The sequence below is a fragment of the Nycticebus coucang genome, chromosome 9 (genome assembly GCF_027406575.1).
Source record: "Nycticebus coucang isolate mNycCou1 chromosome 9, mNycCou1.pri, whole genome shotgun sequence".
Classification (NCBI taxonomy): Eukaryota; Metazoa; Chordata; class Mammalia; order Primates; family Lorisidae; genus Nycticebus; species Nycticebus coucang.
The window spans coordinates 135,328,829-135,333,885 of record NC_069788.1 but is presented as its reverse complement, the minus strand read 5'-3'; the positions used below and the strand labels follow the sequence as shown (position 1 = coordinate 135,333,885).

At 43.2% G+C, this 5,057-nt stretch overlaps 1 pseudogene; it reads left to right on the top strand.

Moving 5' to 3' along the window:
* Nucleotides 1-1,374: 1,374 nt before the first annotated feature.
* On the top strand, nt 1,375-2,277 carry LOC128593312 (BEN domain-containing protein 6-like; annotated as a pseudogene).
* The last annotated feature ends 2,780 nt before the right edge of the window (nt 2,278-5,057 follow it).

The following is a 5,057-nucleotide window of genomic DNA, read 5'->3' as shown; positions in this document are numbered from 1 at the left end:
GGCGTTGGAACCACCTCTGGAAGCCTTCTTCGTCTCCTTAGCTTATTTCTCAGAAGCCGACGACGTAGAATAGTAAGCCTATCTGGCCCTTGAAGTAGCTCTTGAGCTGAATCCCTGTCCAGGAATGGAGCCAAATTCTCAGGCAACTCCTGAGGTGAAGCCAACAAGTGGGAAGGAGCAGAAGACCCCAGGTAATCAAAGTCCCCAGGATCTGCTGGGGGTGTAGGCACATGAGGGGATTCGGGTGAGAGATCGGAAGAGAGGGAAGACCAGGGCTCTTTCGGCCCTGGGGATTCGTAGGTAGGCTGGACCCTGTCCCGGGGCCACCTCCAAACAGGAGCTGCCTGTATCAGCAGCCACAACAATTGCCCCGTGAGAAGGACTCGTGGGGTCCACAGTCGCAGTAGGGACATAATGTCCAGAGGCTCCGGCGCCAATGAGAGCCGGAACTCTTATGGCAGCTGCGCAGCGCGAGCACCCACGGCAACTGAGTGCCCCGCCCCCACCCTTTATCTAGGACAACCTTTGTTTACGCAGCAACCTTTATTAAGCTCGGGCTGGCTCCATGCCACCAGGGTGAGCTTTTGCCCACAGTCCCTGAGCCCAAACCCCTCCCCACAGAGATACAACTGTCTCACACCAGAACATCCCTCCCGCCCTTAGCAGAGCAAGATTTCGGCCACAGACTAGGGTAGCCCCAGGACTCCAGCAGCCCATTATGGTAGGGGCGCCGGAGCTTCCCAAGGACGTCACAGGGTCTCGCCTCTTGGCACATTCAGAAGTGCTAGCTCGGTTCTGGCAGCCTGAACTCGTCTTCCTCCAAGCTGAAATCCCAGAGATATTCTTCTTCCCCCAGGAAGTACTGCTTCCAAGAAACACAATTGACCTGCAAAACGATCACCAGTTGGACACCAGGGCCGGGAGGCTGCTGCGGGGTGCGCGGACTTGGCTGCGGCAGCTGCGGCGGCGGCGGCGGCAGCGGCGGGCTGTGCTCTGGCCTGAGCGCCCAGCGCCCAGCGCCCTCCCGCGGGGCTGCCGGCCTGTCTGCACTGTCCTCAGGTGCACTGGCCAGGCACCTCTTCGCTTCGTGGACACCTGGGGCTTCCGCCTGTCCAGCCTTCCTAGGCCCAACTGCTGGGGAGTCTGGCGTCAGGGGGCGCCACGGAGCCAGGGGGAACGGCGAGGCGCTGGCGGGAGCCTCCTGGCGGTGCTCCCCCTACCTCCCACCTCCCTGCGCCCGGCCCCGAGGCTGGGGCTTTGGAGCAGGCAGACCCGGAAAACATTAACTTTTGGGCCACGTGCAGAATAGCATCATCTACATGGACATTCCTTCCTCCTACGATCTCAGAAAACCTTTGATAACAAATTGAGAAAATGCAGATGATCTTTCCAACAGATGAAATCGCCAATACTCAAGCTTTTAGAAAAGGAAAGAGGAAAAGGACAGAGACAATGAACTCAGAAAATGCAAATAATGACCTGGATAAAGGACAGAGAGACCCATATTCGGGAAATGCCTTTCTGCCCGGTGAGATCTCCAGTGAGGATGAAGCGCCCTTAGCAGAACTGTCTAAGGAGGAATTGTGCACCAAAATAAAAAGCCTGAAAGAAAAACTAACCAACACGAAAAGAAAACAGCGGACTTGGACAGTCTTTGGTCATGCTTCAAGTGTTACCACAGGCAGTCACCCAGTTTGAAGAGCTGGTTGGTATGGCAGAAGCCCTGCTTAAAGGTGGAGGAACCACGTCTACGTCTGCGTCCACCCTCTGGAGAGCAACAAACAACTCCTCCCCAGATTCATTTACTTCAACATGCAGTAACTCTAATGCTAATTGCAGTTCACCAGTTTCCTCAAAAGCTGAGGAAGAGCATCAGGCTGATAAGAAGCAGTTCAAGATTGAGAAATGGCAGATTGCCCGTTGTAATAAGAGCAAGCCTCAGAAGTTTATTAATGACTTAAAGCAAGTGCTATACACAAATGAATATATGGCCACACACAGCCTGACGGGAGCAAAATCTTGTACTTCAAGGGACAAAGCCGGAAAACCAGCTATGAATCAGAATGAAGTTCAAGAAATCATAGGAGTAACAAAACAATTATTTACCAATACAGATGATATTTCAATTACGAGAATGATAGGGCAAAAGCTAAACAACTCTACCAAGAAGCCAAATTTAAGCAAAAATCCTAACTCTCAGGATATTAAGTAGATTATTTTGGTATTACAGGTATCTGTAACAAAGCTCCTTCAGTTCTAAATCTAGCATTGGATTTTGTGGAGAATCTGCAACCTTCCTGGCAGTGAGCAGAGACAGACATCTGCAGTGACAAGCTGTAAGACATCGTATCATCACTGGGCTCCCTGAGGGACCAACAAGCTCACTGAAGAAGCTGCATGTAGGTAGAATCCCTCCTAAATACCAGTGATGCATCAGACCAGAGAATTTCTCCCAATCAAATAAGCATGCAATATCATTTTTTGGAAATATGCATTTCCTGATCCCCCCATACTACTCTGTACAGCTAACTTAACTGGATAGTCAGAATTCTTATCATAGCAACAAAATTTTCAATCTTTAAGATTATTCATTGTCCCAACGGATCATTATACATTTATTATTATCAATGACTCCTCTTTAGAGTTTTTGAATCTTAGTGTAAGTACATGTTTGGAAAAGTAAACAGTGAAATAATCGATGTTCACAAATATGAGAGCAGCAAATTCAGATAATAATGAAAATCTGATAATCATGACTAACAAGTAATAAGATTTTAGCAATAAAATTATAGAATTATTCCATTATCTAAAAATGTATAAAATAGGAATATGAAAAAAATCTTGCAGGTGTCAAGATTTTTTTATTTTAATATGACACTACTCTAACATACACACACACACACAAATCCAGGTTTGGGGGATTGTTAAAACAATGCATTGATTTTCAGAATTTTCTTTTTGTTTATTTACCACACATGTTTTAACATTTTATTGCCCAAAGTATATTAACTACATATGTGTAATATAAAACATCAATATCTCCTAAGACATCCTATAGAAGATATAACGTCATATCTATTTGGTTGACTATGTTGCTAAACTGCTTAGTTTTAGCTGATTTATTTTAATCACAGTAGAAGAAAAATGAGTTGAAACAATCATATGGGTTGAATAATCACACACACAAATCATTTTGTAAATCAATAGAAGATTAAACACCCAAAGCCTTCCTGCAGGTCAGGTTGTCATACATGATAACTCTACAATGAGAAGCCATGCTTCTTCACTGCACAAGGTCATGTTTAAACTTGGAAAAGAGAATGCTACAATAGTTACAAAGTTCAATATCCCAGATCCAGGGCACATTCCATAAATGTTGCTTGATAACAATGTAGTTGTTATCAAGTGACTACATAGTAGTTAACCCAAGTGACTTATTTCACAACTCTTCTATAAATTAAATGTTCTAAGAAATAACTTATGTAATATTTGCTACTTTTACTTAAACGTAAATAAATCCCACTGAAAAGATAAAAAAAAAATGAGCACCAGTTAGGGCGGCAGGCAGAACACGCATTTGTTCTATTGGTTATTTACTCCCAAATGTTGCCATTTCTGCTCAACTTTCAGTATCCTTTCTTCCATGTTTGACAATTAATTCACCACTCTATCATGTAGGGGCTGCCATGGAATCAGAGATGACTCTGAAATTTCTGTAGGAAGGGTTTTAAGAGTTGAGCAATTCAACTTAGCAGAGAAGGTATTGCTGCAAGTGAATAGCCCTTTAGGTCAGCAATGGGCAAACACAGTCAATAATCTAGAAGTAACCAGGCCGCTTTTCAGAGGTCTATCCTGTACGCACACATGGAGAAAGACACATAGTGTGTTAAAGTCAGCATGTTAAATAATTATCTTCAAATACTACTATAACAGAACCCAAGTGACTTATTTCACAACTCTTCAGTGTGTATCACTCTTAGGAAAATGTGGAACTCTGAGAGTATTTCTGGTGCTTTTACTAAAGTCCTGGCTCTTGGCTCTGACCCCTTTTTTGAAGTTTGGAGAGCAGAAGTGAGGACTGTTAGAATTCTAATATGGTTGCGGACACAGGATAGAGGTTTGTCTCTCTCACTTGGAGATAAAATAGTGCTTCGTCTTTTTCCCAGAATCTAGCATATGACTTGGTGCACAGTAACGGTTTTAACGTTGGAGGTGATTTCAAGATTTACCTCATTTAGGGATGACCTGTTGTTAGAATCAGATTTCTGAAATTGGTGCTGACTTTCTTCCTTCCTCTCACATTTCACAGGAAATGAGTATTCTTTTTTTTTTTGAGTCAGAGTCTTACTATGTGGCCCTCAGTAGAGTGCCGTGTGGCATCACAGCAACCTCAAACTCTTGGGTTTAAGCGATTCTCTTGCCTCAGTCTCCCGAGTAGCTGGGAAGAAACTAGTATTCTTAAAGTTTGACATTTTCTTTACTGGTTTTATTTAAATAGAATTATAATAATTTACCCTAAATAGAATAAAACTTCAAATACTTTTTCAGACTTCAACCACTTTCTCTTTCACTCCCTTCTTCAAAACAAAACACTTTGCAACTCTGGAGCAAGTTAAATAATCAAAAATCTAGCCCCAAATTAAGTTCCCCTGACACAAAACACATTTTTGGTTCCTTAAAAAAAAATCTCATACATAGTAAATAATGATAACTTTAGAAATTACTTTAGCAACTTAATCCCTAATTAAGGGATTTCACATACAGTTATGCATTGCTTGCCATGTGAGGAGGAGCTTGAAAAATGCATCATTAAAAAAAATGCAATTATGGGGAAAGGGCCAAGGAAGGGGAAGGGAGGGGGGAGGTTTAGGGGAAGGGAGAGTAATGGGTGGGACCACATCTATGGTGCATCTTAGAATGGGTACAGGTGAAACTTACTAAATGCAGAATACAAATGCCTATATACAGTCACTAAGAAAATGCCATGAAGGCTATGTTGAACAGTTTGATGAGAATATTTCAGATTGTATATGAAAGCAGCACCTTATACCCCTTGA